Genomic DNA, 18,297 nt, shown 5'->3' with positions numbered 1-18,297 from the left:
AACTGCTCAATCTCAACCTTAAGGGCACTAATACTGAACTGCAAGATTTCCACTTCTCACTGCAGTCATTTGTGTGTCAGTAGGTAATTAAAAGTGAGGAAAGCCATCTGACACATTTCAGCTCATGGGTTATGAATTCAGTATGTTAGTTACTGTATCATGATGATCTGTGTCCCTCAATCACCAGTCTGACACTTCCCAAATTCAATCCAAATAGAAACTCATCAGACAATGGAGATGGGAAGTTTTATCCCACCAATTGGGACCAAATATGAAACCAAGGTCCAAGCCACATCCTATTTACTGCATTAGGTGACTCCCATTTTATCACATATAGAAGAGCATTTAAAGGATTTTGCATATGTTTGCAACAAGGATCATTCTTACTTCACATAATTTAGTATTTGCCTCAATACTGTAAACACACTGCATGGGCACCTTACTCTGCCTTTAATTCATTTCCACTTCAGGACTGCATACAATCTGAGATTGTGAACTCGATTCCTCGACTCCAATCCACCATTTAATACAACCATGAATGATCTCGTGCCTCATCTCTACTTTCTCGTCCACTCCTCACATCCTTGATACCCAGAGAGGTCACAAAATCTGCCTATCTCAGCATTATATATAATCCATGATGGGGACATCTACAATCCTCAGGGTAGAGATTTACAAAGGATCACTACTCTTCAGAATGAAGATATTCCTCATTTCAATCCTAAATGATCGGCCCCTGATCCTGAGACTGCCTTCCCGTCTAGGCCTCTCAGCCAGGGGGAAGCAACTTCTCAGTGTCCGCTACATCAGGTCCCTTCAGAATTTTGTGTCTTTCAATGAGATTGTCTCTCATTCTTCTAAACTCCAGAGAACGGAAGCCCAATTTATCCAGATTCTCATCATAGGACAACTCCCTCATCCCAGGGAGCAATCTAGTGAACCTTTCCTGTACTGCCTCCAAGGCAGCTATATTTTCCTTTCGTTGTGGAGACAAAGGACGCCTGAAAGGCAGAGCGGAGCAGTCGGTAGATCCCTCTTCCAGGATCTGACAAATCAATCCAGTGACTTCCTGCGATTAGAGAAGATAAAATGATTGGTTAAGGGGATCTTCAGGGGAGTTTGAAGAAAGATAGGGATGTTTGTGACTGTGTTTAAGGGGCTGTTTGTCACAGGGAGGGTAAGGAGAAAAATCTGCACAGACTGTATAGTTGATTGTTGGGAAGTATGTTTCTCGGAGTGTTTATTCACTGCAACCTGTTTTGATACATGTTTGTAATAAAATGCATTTTTAAAAAAACAAATCAATCTCGTGAGACTAGCTGTCTCACCTCTATTATGCACTCCCATAATCTACCCGAGGCGTTTGGATCTAACCCCTTTACCTCAGTGACCAGATGGAATGGCACTCGTGGGAGTCTTCTCGGAGATCGGTGGCCCCAGGTGCTTGCTCCCCAGGCAGAGTGACACCCTGGCACTGTTGGTGCCACCTGGGCACCTTGAAACTGCCAGAGTGACACTGCCACCTGTGTGCCAGCCTGGCACTGTCTCTAGGTGCCCCAGGTGGTGCTGCCAGCTGGCAGGGGCACTGTCAGGGTGCCAGGCTAGCAGAACCAAGGTGTCACACTGGCATTTTTCCCACAAGGGGGATCGGACCCAGGGGTGCTCTGAACAGGTGCGGTGCCCCCTCCCCACCCTGGAAGACCACTTTATAGGAGAGATAGGGCTTTGGGGAGGGGGGGGTGGGGGGGTGGATCTCCTCTTGCACATAGAAGGTCCGGCGAGCAGAGCTCCTCAAGAGGAGGAGAATGGGACTAAGTGCGGCCTCAGCAGGGCATTCCCCGTTGAGGCGCGAAATAGAGCCAGAGTCCCGGTAGATAACATGGTGTTCCTCAGCACCATGAGTGGTTAGATCGTGCCCAAAGGACATGCCCAAGGCTGCACACAGAGTATTCCCACTGCAGTCTCACCAGAGTCCTGTACAATTGTAACAAGACTTGCCCTTTCGTGTACTCCAATCACTGTACTCAATCCCCATTCGATTATGGCCAACATGCCATTTGCCTTCATAATTCTTGCTGCACTTGCATGCTAATGTTTGTTTTCTTGTACGAATGTACCTCAGTTTCTCCGAAAATATTTAGAACAATCTAGTCCTTTAAAAAAAAAACTATTTTCTATTCTTATGACCAAAGCGAACGAATAACCTCACACTTCTCCACATTATAATCCACCTGCCACCTTGTTGCTCATTCCGTTAACCTATCCCATTTGCAGCCTCTCTGTGCCCTCCTCACAACTTATCTTTCCACCTAGCTTTGTATTGTCAGCAAACCTAGATACATTACTCTCGGTCTCTTTGTCGAAGTCCTTAATATCGACTCTTAAAAAGCTGTGACATTGGCAATGGTCCCTATGGCATGCCACTCCCATTTATGCCTACTCATTACTCGCTGCCCCTTACCCAATCCTGCATCCACATCAATATAGCTCATACCCTTTTTTCTCAACCGTAACAAACATAGCGATATACAAGCAGAGAATGTAGGACGAAAACGAATCTTTTCTCGTGTAATCTTTCATAAATTCATGGTACTTTCATTCCGTTTCTGCTACTCTCAGATTTCCCTTCTGAAAGCTCTTATTTCAAACAAGCCCCAATTTAAAAGTTTCTTTACAAAGCTTTCCACATGTGCAAAACCAGTACAGCTTAAGGCTGACCTTTGATCTGCATGGACATTTTGATCTGTGGGAGGCTAACATTGATTTTCCCAGCTGGACTATGAATTATCATTCAGCATTGTAGCAATTCTACAATTACAAAATGCATCGACTCAAATCTTCTTTTATGCTTTCAATCACCAATCACTTTTGCTCTTGGCATGTGTGCAGAGTCAAGGGCACATTTTTTGCCATCTTCAGCTGGCTTGAATAGATGGTGATGAGCATTCGCCCTAAACCACTGCAATCCTTGTAAAGATAGTGCCAGATAGGGAATCCTAGGATTTTGACTTTCAAGAACCATAAACTTCATTTTGTATCCATTTCAGGGAAGATCGTGGTGTATTCATAATGTCACTGAACTAGAAATACAGAGACACTGGGGACAGAGGCCCAAATCCCACCATGGCAGCTGCTGAAACTTAAATTAAATTATTATTTTATTAAATCTACTATTGAAAGCTCACCTTAGTAGTGACCATGAAACTATCAGCTGTTGCGAAAACCCTCCCAGTTCACTAATGTTCTTTAGAGAAGTCAGCCATCCTTACCCAGTCTGGCCGAAAGGTGACTTCAGGCCCACAGTAATGTGGTTGACCACTGAAATGGTCTAGAAAGCCACATAGTTCAAGGGCAGTTAGAAATGGGCAACAATTGTTAACCACAGGAAGGGCGGTACAGCAGCTGAGAAAGGCGAGGGGGGCGATTTATGAGCATGGAGAGAAGGCCAGCAGAATGCTTGCAGAGCAGCTTAGAAAGAGGGAGGAGCCCGGGAGAGAGGGAAAGTAAAGGATGGAGACAGGAACCTGGTGGGAGACTCAGCAGGGGTGAATAAGACATTTAAGGAGTTTTATAGTAGGCTGTACGTGTCGGAACCCCACCTGGGCCGGAGGGGATGAGGCACTTCCTGAGGGGGCTGAATTTCCCGAAGGTGGACGGAGAGCTGATAGAAGGGCTGGGGGCCCCGATTGGGATCGAAGAGATATCGGAGAGGCTGAAGGCCATGCAGTCAGGTAAAGCACCGGGGCTGGATGGGTACCCAGAGTTCTATAAAAAGTTCTCTGGGATATTGGGGTCGATGTTGATGAGGACATTCCATGAGGCAAGGGAGGGGTGCTTCCCCCGACGATGTCACAGGCCACGATCTCACTGATCCTGAAGCGGGACAAGGATCCGGAGTGGTGTGGGTCCTACAGGCCGATATCCCTATTCTATGTGGACACCAAACAGCTGGCCAAAGTTTTGTCCTCTAGGATTGAAGACTGTGTTCTGGACGTGATTGGGGAGGACCAGACGGGGTTTAAGGGAAGGCAGTTGGTGGCCAATGTAAGAAGGTTGTTAAATGTGATCATGATGCCCCCAGAAGGTAGGGAAGTGGAGGTAGTGGTCGCAATGGACACAGAGAAGGCTTTTGATCGAGTAGAATGGGAATATCTGTGTGAGGTACTGGGACGGTTCGGATTTGGGCAGGGCTTTATTGACTGGGTCAGGTTGCTGTATCAGGCTCCTGTGGCGAGCGTCCAGACGAATAGGACAACATCGGAATAGTTTAGGCTGCATCGTGGAAAGAGTCTCGCTTTACGCAGACGACCTGCTCCTGTATGTATCGTACCCAGCAGAGGAAATGAAAGAAATCATGAGTATTCTGGGAGAATTTGGGCCAGTTTTCGGGGTACAAACTAAATATGGGGAAAAGTGAGATGTTTGCGATACAGGCAAGGGACAGGAGAGGCGACTGGGGGAACTGCCGTTTAGAGTGGAAGGGGGAAGCTTTAGGTATCTAGGCATCCAAGTGGTGTGGGAATGGGAATGGTTGCACAAACTTAATCCAGCCCGACTAGTAGAACAAATGAAGGACGGTTTCCGAAGGTGGGATGCGCTCCCGTTGACATTAGCTGGGAGGGTCCAGACGGTGAAGATAACGGTCCTTCCGAGATTCCTGTTTGTGTTCCAGTGTCTCCCCATCTTTATTCCGCGGTCCTTTTTTAAACGGGTTAACAAAGTGATCACTGGCTTTGTATGGGCGGGCAAGACCCCATGAGTAAAAATGGGGATGCTTGAGCAGAGTAGGGGAGAGGGCGGGCTGGCGCTGCCAAACTTCAGTAACTACTATTGGGTGGCGAATATAGCCATGATCAGGGAGTGGGTGATGGGGGAGGGTCGGCATGGGAACATATGGAGGCGGCTTCATGCAAGGGCACCAGCTTGGGGGCATTGATAACGACGCCTCTGCCGTTCCCACCAGCACAGGAATCCACCAGCCCTGTGGTGGTGGCCCTGAGAGTCTGGAGGCAATGGAGGAAGCCTGTGGGAGCGGAGGGAACATCGGTCTGGTCTCCAATCTGTAATAATCACCTGTTTGCCCCGGGAAGGATGGACGGGAGGTTTCAGAGATGGCAGAGGGCAGGGATTGAGAGGATGGGGGATATAACCCAGACGGGTTAGAGGGGAGCTTTCCTAGCTTGAGGGAGCGAGAGGAGAAATTTGGATTGGCGAGGGGAAACTAATTCAGGTACCTGCAGGTGCGGGACTTCCTACACAGGCAGGTCTCAACCTTCCCGCTCCTACCACCAAGGGGGATACAGGACAGGGTAGTTTCCAGAGTGTGGGTGGGAGAAGAGAAAGTCTCTGACATCTACAAGGAACTCATGGGGTCAGGGGATATGCAGACTGAGGAGCTGAAGCGCAAGTGGGAAGAGGGGTTAGGAGGAGAGATAGAGGATAGTCTCTGGGCGGATGCGTTGAGTAGAGTCAATGCGTCCACAACATGTGCCAGGCTCAGCCTGACACAGTTCAAGGTCGTTCACCGGGCTCACATGAGAGTGGCCCGGATGAGCAGGTTCTTTGGGGTAGTAGATAGGCGCGCAAGGTGTGCGGGGGGGGGGGGCCAGCGAACCATGTCCATTTTGGACATGCCCAAAGCTCAAAGGATTCTGGTAGGGGTTTGCAGATGTCATGTCCACGATGTTAAAAACAAGGGTGGCACCGAGTCCGGAGGTGGCAATTTTTGAGGTGTCGGAAGATCTGGGTATCCAGGAGAAGAACGAGGCAGACGTTCTGGCCTTTGCTTCCTTGGTAGCCCAGAGATGGATATTATTAGCTTGGAGGGACTCAAAGCCCCCGAAGTCGGAGACCTGGCTATCGGACATGGCTAGCTTTCTCTGTTTGAAGAAAATCAAGTTCGCCTTGAGAGGGTCAATGTTAGGGTTCGCCCGGAGGTGGCAACCGTTCATCGACTTCTTTGCGGAAAATTAATCGTCAGCAGAAGGGGAAGGGGAAGGGGAAGGGGAAGGGGAAGGGGAAGGGGAAGGGGAAGGGGAAGGGGAAGGGGAAGGGGAAGGGGAAGGGGAAGCCCCCCCCCCCCCCCCCCCCCCCCCCCCCCCACCCGCCCGCAGGTTCCACTGGCAGCAGGACAAACATGCCATGCAAAACACTCTAGACATCGGCGGAACCGGAAGATGCAACCATCACCATCTGAGCCACCTCCACCATCGGAATACACACGGTGGGTGAGCTGGAAAATCTCACCCTATATTTATCACATCTGGGATATTATAACACTCCCTAAACCAATCAACCTAAATCATCTTTTATGGAGTACAGCTATTTGGTGATCATTTTTGGGTCAAAGCAGAAATACTTGTCGTTTCTTGTTGGGAGTTGATCCACAGTAATATATGAATAATGATTTCAAGTACATGCCCATATATATTAAGTTAACCTAATCACTACAGATTTTCATATCATCTGCATTAGTTATACAGGTGCAATGGGATGGTAAAGGTTGGGACACGAGCCTTCAACATGCTTTGCATTTTGGACGGGAAAGTGTCCGGAGACACTGTGGCTTAACCTCAAGACCCCAGAATACATGCAAGTAAAATAAAGATAAAACCTACTCGTTTGTGCTCTCGGCTACACTAAATTCACCATGGATGTGGTTTATGTGACTGGCTGCAGTAGGACCTGCAGGATGTTTGTCAGTGCAGTGAAGGTGCCCACCCCTCTTTTTTTGCCTCAGAAAACTTTCCAGGTTACTGCGAACATGTGCGGCCAACTATCAACAGCACACAAATGGTCTGAAGATGCCTCATGTCATATTTGCAATTGCAAACAACTTCATGTCATTGAAAGGGGACATTCACCTGGAGGGTTGAGGAAGATAAATCAGAATAGCAGTTGAAGGATACGGATGAGGAGTTTATTTAAAATTTGCTCACAGGATGAGAGAGTTGTTGGCTAGGCCAGCAATGAACTCAAGAAGATAGTGGTGAGTCGGTGTGTTGAACCGCTGCAATCCAGGTGGTGCAGGTACATACGCACAGGTGCATAATTAACATTTATATTGCACTTTTCACAATGCCTGAGCATTATTAAGCACTTTACAACCGATTAACTACTATTGGAGTACAGTCACTTATGTAATCTAAGAACTTGATAATCAAAGTGAGAGATAAGCAATTGGGTATAATTGCCATTTTCTGTGTTTATAAACTCTATGCACTTATTTTGAATGGGTACAAAAGGAAGTTTCATGTACAATTCAGCTCTTAAAGTGAAAAAGACTTTGGAATTTTGCAATGTACTGTGTTTTTCATAATATTTTTGAATTTATGAATGAATGTGGAATTATTATGCCGTGTCTGCATTGACATTTCCACCAAATATCATTAGTGGCTGCTAAGTAACCACATAGACTTTAAATGAATCACTGACAGAACTTCAGTGGTGCAACAGTAAGTTTAAAAAGTTGTTCCACTATTGATTTTTAATTAGTTTCAAGGACTCCTCAAGCATTCAGGTGCCAAGTTGCACAGCAGGCAGAAAGTGAAGCAAAATTCCAAGCTGAGGCTCGTTTTGAATGATGTCCAAAACTAGCACGCTGTGATCAAAGTCAGACAAAATGCCATAGAGGACATCAGGTGCCAGCACCACACTAGGTGCACCTGTCTTTATGCCACCGACCACAGTTGCTAATGTGGTAATGACGGAGCAGCGTTGTCTGCAGAGGCTCTGGGTCAGGAGGGAGCATTTTGCAGAGATGCTGCGCTGTGACCTTTCAGAGTGGGAGTCCTAAGTGCTGAAGTAACTGCTCTTGCACTCACCTTGCACAGTGCGCAACACCCAGTCTGCCAGCCAGCACACACAGGAAGAAGTGTTGAACCACTCTTGTCATTCGACCACAGAATCTGCATCAGCTCTCCACACTCCTCTCACCTTTTTTACACTTTCATCCTTCCAAATTTTTATTCTCAGAAGTGTCACCAATACATGAAGATAGATTGTGAACACTTCTAAAGGCTATGAAAATTTACACCCTCCCTGCTGTTAACCTTTAAGCAGCAATCCTTTAAGCTTCCTGCACGTTGTGATTTTCCACATTCCTTCCCAATGCGGGGCAGCACGGTAGCATTGTGGACAGCACAATTGCTTCACAGCTCCAGGGTCCCAGGTTCGATTCCGGCTTGGGTCACTGTCTGTGCGGAGTCTGCACATCCTCCCCGTGTGTGCGTGGATTTCCTCCGGGTGCTCCGGTTTCCTCCCACAGTCCAAAGATGTGCAGGTTAGGTGGATTGGCCATGATAAATTGCCCTTAGTGTCCAAAATTGCCCTTAGTGTTGGGTGGGGTTGCTGGGTTATGGGGATAGGGTAGAGGTGTTGACCTTGGGTAGGGTGCTCTTTCCAAGAGCCGGTGCGGACTCGATGGGCCGAATGGCCTCCTTCTGCACTGTAAATTCTATGAATTAGGCCAAACCCCAAGTGGAGCTGGGGCTTAGAAAAATAAGGTGCCCCAGCAAAATTAGGCGTGGTCAGTTTACTCGGTCTGTGTACAGATTTGCACAAATCTTAGCCATTCTGGGATAACCCAGCAGTCCATTCTATTTTGATCTATTTAGAATCATCGAATTTACAGTGAAGGAGGCCATTCGGCTCATCGAGTCTGCACCAGCCCTTGGAAAGAGCACCCTACTTCGGCCCATGTCTCCATCCTATCCCCATAACCCAGAAACCCCACCTATTTTGGACACAAAGGGCAAAATTGCATGCCCAATCCACCTAATCTGCACATCTTTGGACTGTGGGAGGAAACCGGAGCACCCAGAAGCTTATGCAGACACGGGGAGAACGTGCAGACACCGCAGACAGTGACCCAAGCTGGGAATCGAACCTGGGACCTTGGAGCTGTGGCAACTGTACTAACCATGCTGCCCTTGATGACTTTATATAAAGAGTAGAACTTGCAGAACGTTTTTTTTTGTTTTGGAGAATATGGGTGTTAATTTATTTTCTGTCATATAAAGCCATATATTTATGAAATAAAAAATAGACCTCCAAATATAAACATTTTCAAATGTCCCTATTCCCTGCTATCAATTGAAGCCTGAATTAGTGATGCATCGCAGTAAATAGCTCCACGACCTCAACAACAGTTTAAATATGTGCAGATCAGGGCGGGAGGGAGATATACTGTACAGTAAGGGAGATAAGTCATATAATGTGGTCCCCATCACTGTGGAATCATGGTCACATTTCAGTCTGCTCCCCCAGGTGAACCATCTCTCATTTATCCCCAATCATGCAGCAGACAACAAATCCTTAAATATTAAACGGGCAGAGAAGAGGAACCGGCCGAGCAGTGAATGAGACAAATCACTTTCCGACACGGTCCATCTTAAACAAGCACAGGCACCCCTTTTGAAAAAAAAAAAAATCTCTAATCAAGATTGATCAAAGTTTTCCCATTTCAAACATTCTTCTACATTTAAAAGTGTGAATCTCTTTGTGAGATTCAGCTAACAAAAATGCCTAGTTGTGAAAGGAAGGCAGGGAGAGAGAGTTTAAGAAAGCTGATTGGGGTACTCGGCCTCTGACATGGTGAATGAAGTGAAAACCCCTTTGCACGAGACAATTGTGCCGTTTGGCACTCCAGACAGATTCCACAGAGGGCACATTCCAGGCAGGAAACGGTGGCCAGGATCGACTCTGCGTACTATTTGAAAGATCTGGGAATGGGTGCAGGAGAAGGCAGCGCACGTCAAGGAAACCGACAAAGTAAAACAATCGCACGTACCATAGAGTTGAGTCTGGCCTGTCAAACAGTTCTACTCACTCTTTGCTGGGTCTAGGCTTCATGGACAACTGTGTAGATCTTTCATTTCATCTGATGTTTCAACATGGCACACATTCAGACTGCAACTTACAATTGAAAACCTTGGCACATTAAGATCCACACATTAAAACTACTTAAAAAAACAACCGGCTGCAGGTCACGTAGACATTTTGTTACCGAGTAAGTGAGACTTCAACTTCTAACATCTACTTGCTATTATGCCAAATAAGAAGTCGCATGACGGGAACAGACCTGGAGACAGGTAGACAATCGTGAACCCTAAACTTCCTGCAGGACCACACCCTCGCAATTAAAAGCATGAGGGATCATTGGAAAATATGAAGCCACAGCTAGACCTTGCTTTCCAGTTTAGGACATTCTGTTCTTAAGTCTCAGCCTATTTATCAGTCATTACACCTATTGGAAAACAGAAAGAGCACACACACATTAAATTGCGATGCAAGTTCTGTTTCAATGTATCTAGAAACCAGTTTTCTAATATTTTTTCATTTTTGGTCATTGCAGGTCTGGGAGAGAAAGCTCCCAGTACTATCATTGCCCAGAAGATGATTGTAGCACATAGAACCCTGTGCCCTCCTACATTACACTTCATTGGCCATTTGGAACATCCTATAGTCATAATATAAGGCACAACATCTTTCTTTTCCTGTTGTTCACCAAAGTTTGCAGTCACAAGCATAACAGTGCGTAATCCCAACAATTCGGCAAGACGTGGTCAGTCAGACCGCACACGGTAACGAGCAGCAAGTGCAGCCACCAAGCAGTCCTTATAAAACTGGGCAGCAGCTCTGTTGGTGGCCTGCTGCTGATCAGCAGAAAAGGAGTTGATCCTCCTGGCCACATTGAACAAAACATTAACCACCTGCTTCACACGCGAGGGTCGCACAGCAATAGAAACTGCAGCTCGTTTGGAATAAGTCGTAGGCATAACATTCGAGACTGGCATGTAAAACCTGCCTGTCAGTGGCAATGCTGGCTCTATGCTGCAGTATTACTGTAACAAATGGAAAAGTAGCTCGATTTCTGATAGGTGAGTATGTGAAGGAGGTCTCGAGGCACAGTGACAGCGTCCCAACCTCTGGCTCAATAGCTCCAGCTGCAAATCCCATTTCAGGATTTGACAGGTGTTTGCAACATGGCCAAACAGGTTGACTATCAGCCTGTAAATCCCTCCGTCAGGTAGCAAGAGCAGGAGAGTTTCTTGACCAGAAGGCAACAGCAAACCAATGCGGTACTTTGCCATGTATAATCATGGACCAAAACAATGGAAGTCCATGGTCACCAACGTTCTCTCAGGACATAGTTCCTGAAGGGGAAGGAATAAGTGTGCTCAAGCCTACTAAACATAGTTGGTGCCCAAATAGAGGGTGCAAGTGGTGTGGCTCTGATTCCTGCTGAACTGGCTCCTTCACTTGTTCCCTTCCTCAACCAAGAAATACCGACTTTGCATTGCTTTAAAATCGGCCGCAATCCTCCAGTTCACTTGATTTTCTAACCTCTACGGTACATGCCACCTGTATTTCACGATCACCGTAAACTCTTTGCCAATGTTGGTATTGAAAGACCTTCTCTTTTCTCGCCTATTCTTTTTTGGCGATCCTGTAAATGCTTCACTTATAGTCAGCACTTCGGTGACTTAACAATGGGCAACATTTCCTGAGACGTCCCGAGAAATCTTTACCATTGGTAAATGAAAATCATCCCAAATTTTTTTAATGATACTATAAATTAACAGTAAAATATAGCAAGAAATATGGCATTAAAAATGCCTTCCAAGGCCAGCTCAGGGGGGCAGTTAAGACTCAACCACATTGCTGTGGGTTTAGAGTCACATGTAGGCCAGACCAGGTAAGGAGGGCAGATTTCCTTCCCTGAAAGGACATTAGTGAACCAGATGGGTTTTTATGACAGTTTCATGATCACCTTTACTGAAACTAATTTTGTATTCCAAGCTATCAACCAACTAAATTTAAATTCCACCAGCTATTGTGGTGGGATTTGAACCAGTGTCCCTTAACCTGGACCTCTGGAGCTCAGTCACATTATCACTACGTCCACATCCCCCCCCCCCCTAAGCATGTACCATTTATGTCACGGAGCAACAAAATGCACACTGTACTTTTAAGTGTGGTCTAGCCAAGGTTAGATCCACAATGGGGCTGGTTTAGCACAGGGCTAAATCTCTGGCTTTGAAAGCAGACCAAGGCAGGCCAGCAGCACGGTTCAATTCCTGTACCAGCCTTCCCGAACAGGCGCCGGAATGTGGTGACTAGGGGCTTTTCACAGTAACTTCATTTGAAGCCTACTTGCGGCAATAAGCGATTTTCATTTTTTCATTTACAAATAATATTTCTCTGCTTTTCAATTCCATCCCTCTGGAAGCGATCCCATGTATTGGTTTACTATTTTTATGGTCATGTCGCTCCTTTCAAATGATACTCTCGCACAAAATATGCGGATGAAAACATTTTCTGTTTGGAAAGAGACTGCAGAGTTAAGAATTTGGCAAGAAATTAGGCCCAAAGCCTAACTTTCCCGATTTCCACGTGCCTGAGCATCCAGTCAGCAAATCAGAAAATCTAACCTTGCATGTCTGGTAGTGTAGTATACATATAGTGTAGTGCAGAGCCAGACAATTATTAAACAATAATAGGAGGTTCCCACACAACAATCTCATTATATTCCGGTCATAACATCACCATGTGGTGCTAAGTGAAACTCAGGCCGCCCCTTCAGGATTTCAAGGAAAATAACTGGGTGAGAATCCCACGGTATGCATGAGTCTTTGGAAGGAGAGGAAGACAATCAGGGTCGCAGATGGAAAAAAAACCCACACAGATCTAGTAGGAACAGAGGTAGAATTTACATAAATACAGGTCCAAATGTTAAACTGTCTCCTAAAGCAAATAACTCAGTAAGTAATACAGCACAATCAACTATTCTGAAGCATTATCTAATCTGAACAGAAGCAATTCAAATGCTTGGGGAACAGTGGCTACAATTGCTACTATTAATTCAAAAGGCATTATTACACAAAATCGTAATGAGCCACTTTCCTTAAAGACCTGGCTGCAGTTCAACATGGGGCAAGAAGCCTGATGATAAACAGGATCTAAATCGACAGGAGTCTCAGGCGCTGTTTCGCTGATAAAAGAAATCACAGCTTCCTTGGGACTTTCCAGCTCAAGAGAAAAGGATATTTGATGATATCAGAACTAAGTATTTTATGCAACAAATGTAGGAGGTTATAGAACTGAAGTCATGCTCCAAGGTAGAACACATTCACAGACACAGAACGAATGCAAAATGGCCAAATGCTTACCAGTTCCACATCTAATTATTTTTCGATTCGCATTGTAAAGAAATGTCTTCTTTCCCTAATAAAAATCAAAAAAAATCAAATCATTTTTCAATTCTCATTGCAAAGCTGTTTTTTCTTTTCCTAATAGAAGTAAAAATGTTTTTAAATAAGGAAAATGACTCAACTGCTTGCAATAGATCTGATAAAAAAAATACATCAGCTTTGACAAAACAAACCTTGCTGCGATATTATACTGAGAAGTTAAGACAACGTAGCACTCTTATCTCCCGATAAAAACGGCTGCCAACCAAAATACAGGCCTTAAGTTCCAATAAAGGTTCTCTCCCAACTAAAACCAAAACTAAATTACCTCAGCAGGAAGATTGCTCAAGAGTGTTAGGTAGCCAAAACTTATCTAGTTTTTTAAAAAAAATCTTTAATGGGATGTGGGTGTCGCTGGCAAGGACATTTGTTGCCCATCCCGAAGTGCCCTGAGCTGAGTGGCTTGTTCAGCAATTTCAGAGAGTAGTTAAGAGTCACATTGCTGTGGGGTCTGGAGTCACGTGTAGGCCAGACAGGATAAGGACAGCAGATTTCCTTCCCAAAAGGGAATTAGTGAAACAGAGGTGTTTAAGACAATCGATGAATTCCATGGTCATTATTACGGAGACTAACTTTATATTCCAGATATATATTTTTAAAATAAATTTAGAGTACCTAATTTTTTTTCCAATCAAGGGGCAATTTAGCATGGCCAATCCACCTACCTTGCACATCTTTGGGTTGTGGGGGAAAAATCCATGCAAACACAGAGAGAATGTGCAAACTCCACACGGACAGTGACCCAGAGCCGGGATCGAACCTGGTTCCTCAGCGTCGTGAGGCAGCAGTGCTACCCACTGCACCACCGTGCTGCCCTTATTCCAGATATATTAATTGAATTTTAATTCCACCAGCTGCCTTGGTGGGATTCAAACCTGAGCATTAACTTGGGCCTCTGGTGACATTATGAGTATGCCACCTTCTTCCACAAATTGTCGCAATCGTTTGAAATTTGGCATTTTTGCATTTGTCCTGAGTGAGAGCTGAAAAGCCTCAGCATAATGTCTGTCTTTTCAGCAATATTCAGGTTCTGTCTTACCGAAGGGATTCTTTATACAAACATAGAAAATATGAGCAGAAAGTCGGCCCTTCAAGTCTCCTCCATCAACCAATAAGACCATGGCTGATCTATTTGTGTTTCAATTTTCAAATTCCCATATACCCCCGATAACCTTTGATTTCCTTGCCTAACAGGTTCCCTACCTCCGCCTTAAAAATATTCAATGACTGCCTCCCCTCACCTCCTTCTGAGGCAGAATTCCAAAGTCACACAACACTGAGAAAAAAAATTCTCATCTCAGTCCGACAAGGGGGACCCCTAATTTTAAAACAGTGCCCCCTGTTCTTGACCCACCCACCAGAGGAACATCCTTTCCACGTCCCACCTTGTCGAGATCATTCAGGATCTTGCATACTTCAATCCAATTACCCCTCACTCCTCTAAACTCGAGTGGAAACAAGCCCAGCCTGACTAACCTTTCCTCATGAGACAACCCACTCATTCCAGGTACGCAACCTCCTCTGAACCATCTCCACCGCATTTACTTCCTTCCTTAAACAAGGAGGCCTAAAGTGGATAGTGTTTGAGGTGCAGTCAATAACCTGGGTCTTCACTCAGCTAAGCTATAAACAAAATAGATCTAGACCAAACTAATTGTTCTTTTGGATACTTGGGTTCTTGTAATTTCCAAACTGAAGTGGACTAGTTGGATGTGTAGCTGCAGCTCAGGGAAACGAGGGCATTAAAATCCCCCTCTCTCCCACCCGCCCGGCAGGTTTTCCGTTGCCATCGGCTGGCGAACCATGGAAAATGCCATTACTTTCGGCAGGACTGGAAGATCCCACTGCTGGCCAATATGACTCTTCGAAGACTCTGTCCACAGGTACTGCCGGACCCACTCTTTCCATTTTTATTATCTGGGGCATCACACAAACTTGCCACCCGCACACTGATTCTGTCTACACCTCAGGAAGGCAGACAGCATTATCAGAGACCCATCCCACCCAAGCTTTGCCTTCTTCCAGGCGCTTTCAGCAGGTAGAAGATACAGAAGTCTCAAGACCCGCACATCCAGACATAGGAACAGCCTCTTCCCCACAGCTACCAGACTCCTCAACGACTCTCCCTCGGACTGATCTGTTCGCTGTAAGAACACTATTCACAACATCCTATGCTGCTCTTGCTCATGTATTTGCTTTGTTTGGCCCCTTGTTCCACACTGTAACCAATCATTGTTTGTCGATGTACCATTTGTCAATGTTCTCTATCGATTATTATTTTTTGTCTATGTACGTACTGTGAACGTTCCCTTGGCCGCAGAAAAATACTTTTCACTGTACTTCGGTACACGTAACAATAAATCAAATCAATTTAAAGCTGGACACACGTAGATTATGCAATAGGGTTTTTTCATCAAATCAGAATGCAGACAGAAAGACATAAACCACTGGGACCTTTGGGCTATGAACACATACAATGTAGGTGCAGAGTTCACACCACAGCCCTTCTGTGCTATTTTAAACAAACCCCGAAAAAAGTTAAACATATTTTGACAGCACTAATAGCACCAGTATCAATCAGGATAATTTTACATTCAGTGATTGCAAAATTTTAAAATAGCGCTTTCTAATGTCATTAAAAAGCCGAGAAAACAGTTTCAGCCAAAAATACCTTCTGCATTTGAAATTACAAGGTAAATGATACAAGTCATTTTTATGCATGTATTATCATGACAGCTATTAGCTGAAAAAGCCTGCAAGTGGTCTGCTTAAAGCAAATATTGATGCATATCGTGGTTTATAAATAAGCAATCTTCCCTTTGATGTTTCTCTGTTAAATGGACACAGTTTCCTTTAAGCCAATTTATATAAATACTTTGTTCAACTAATTTGATTGATCATAAGCAAAGCAGTTATTGAAGATAGTGATGGTCAACAATAACACCACAGTTTTTGACACAGTGAGTGATGTTCCTATTTTATACGTCATGATCATACCTAAAGAACAAGGATCGGGGTTCGAGATTGACGATGATTATTCAAACAATAATGGCATCATCCCAGACTGGGCAAATTTGGTTCAGAAAATGCACTCACACTCATCCTTTCAAACAATTTACAGCAATTACTGCTGCAAAGTCACATTTCACTAGTCAGGCGATTCATTACACAGGGAAACAATATCCTATTGAGAGGATCATCAAAACTGGACAGTCGGTTTGAATTCTAAGCATTTCCAGTTCAAGCTCAGCAATTATGAATATAGTCGACACAACGTTGAACAGATTTTGAAACAAATATACACATTGTACTTGTACATTTAAACCACAGCAAGGAGGGGGTTTAAAACACAGTAAGGAGGGGGGAAGAGATGGGGGAAAAGGGCATGAGGGCGAGTGAGGGGCAAGGGTGCAAGGGGGATGGAGAGAGTGGGCGAGCGAGGGGGGGGATAAAGAGAGCAGGTGAGTGAGGGGGATAGGGAGAGTGGGCGAGCACGGGGGAAATGAGGAGAGTGAGGGAGATGTGGATAGGGAGAGTGGGCGAGTGAAGGGGATAGGGAGACCACAAGAGAAAGATGGGGGAGGGGGGGGGGGGAATGAGAGAGAATGAGAGAGAGAGAAAGAGAGAGAGAGAGAGAGAGAGAGAGAGAGAGAGAGACTGAAAGGGGAGAAGTGAGAGATAATATGGGGGAAGATAGAAAGCGCAGAGATTGAGAGATAATGGGATGTACTCAATTTAGAATGAACTCCGTTCATTACAACCAGTAACAAAACAGAAATGCTACTATAATCGGGCACCTACTCCAGAGGATGATACAAAATATTAAAATCAGAGTGTGTTTTACAGCATTATTGCCGTCTCACAGCAGTATTTACTGAGGCAGGAAAACGTCTGTTCTCGAAAGCTGAATCACTTTTTTCTGTTTGACTTTGATTTAAATTTAACTCCAGTGTTTTCCAAATAACCATAACTTTTAAATGACCAAGTTCAGTTAGTGCACAAACGTAGAACAGTCTGTTAACTAGTTTCTGCAAACTTTAGCGAGATTCTTTCCCCGAAACTCAAACCCAACAGGTTCATCTTCCTCCTACTACTGACTCTCAAGTGAGCAGTAATATTTATATTACTGCACTCATTTATTTTGTTCTTGATAACTTCAATTTGGTTCTAGAATTGTAACTTAAATGAAAATTTCAGAACCTCAACTGAAATGTTAGAATTGTCATCCATTTAAATTTGCACTCAGAAATCGCACTCAGAAATCACATCCAGGAGCCATTTAAAACAAACTCTTGACATCACAAAGCATTGTCCCAGTGATAAATATATCCAGATTACAGTGCTAGACTCGTCTTTTAGAAACTCAATTTTGCCAAGTGTGTGGAATGTGACCATCGAAAAATGAAGGGTGCTTTGGGAAAACTACATTTCGATAACTTCCATTGAATCCCTACAGTGCAGAAGGAGGCCATTCGGCCCATCAAGTCTGCACGAATCCTCTGAAAGAGCACTTTACCTAGGATCACTCCCCTGCCCCATCCCCGTAACCCCACTTAACCTGCGCATCTTTGACCATTTTGCTATATTTGCGACAGTTTCAATCATTATGAGGGTCTTCCGCTTAACAAAAACAGCAACTCAAAACATGCATTTGTACAACCATAGAAAAAATACGGTGCAGGAAGAGGCCATTCGGCCCATCGTTTCATGTTTCAAGGTTCCCTCAAGTTGTGTCACGAAGAATATTTTTTTCCTGTCAACTATGCAACTCCTATTCTGAACTGGAAAATTGCTACAATACCATGGGTGAGTTAGAGAAATAAAGGGATATTTCTACACCACTATCCGGCCTACAATATTACTCCAGATAAAGTTGAGGAGGAATTTAGAGGGTGGGAAATCTTTGGAATTCTCTACCGCAGAGGGCTGTGGCGGCTCAGTAACCACGTTCAGTTACCACATTTCCATAGATTTCCAGATACTAATGACACCTAGGGATATGGGGAAAGTGGTGTAGAGGTAGGCAGGTGATCAACCATGATCT

The 18,297-nt window shown here is 44.8% G+C and overlaps 1 protein-coding gene across 5 annotated transcripts in view; it reads right to left on the bottom strand.

Moving 5' to 3' along the window:
• The window catches only part of LOC140421442 (1-phosphatidylinositol 4,5-bisphosphate phosphodiesterase beta-4-like), a 677,584-nt gene that overhangs the window by 657,562 nt on the left and 1,725 nt on the right, over positions 1-18,297 (bottom strand). For 4 of the 5 annotated variants that reach the window (XM_072506170.1, XM_072506171.1, XM_072506164.1 and 1 more), the window contains exon 2: positions 13,173-13,227. The exons of the other annotated variant lie outside the window; for it this stretch is intronic. The gene's annotated coding sequence lies outside the window, so the exon portion shown is untranslated. The remainder of the gene's footprint in view (positions 1-13,172; positions 13,228-18,297) is intronic. 5 annotated transcript variants of the gene reach the window in all.

The sequence above is a fragment of the Scyliorhinus torazame genome, chromosome 1, assembly GCF_047496885.1.
Source record: "Scyliorhinus torazame isolate Kashiwa2021f chromosome 1, sScyTor2.1, whole genome shotgun sequence".
In the NCBI taxonomy this organism is placed as follows: domain Eukaryota; kingdom Metazoa; phylum Chordata; class Chondrichthyes; order Carcharhiniformes; family Scyliorhinidae; genus Scyliorhinus; species Scyliorhinus torazame.
Note: the sequence above shows the minus strand (reverse complement) of the source record. Positions and strands in the feature narration are given on the sequence as shown.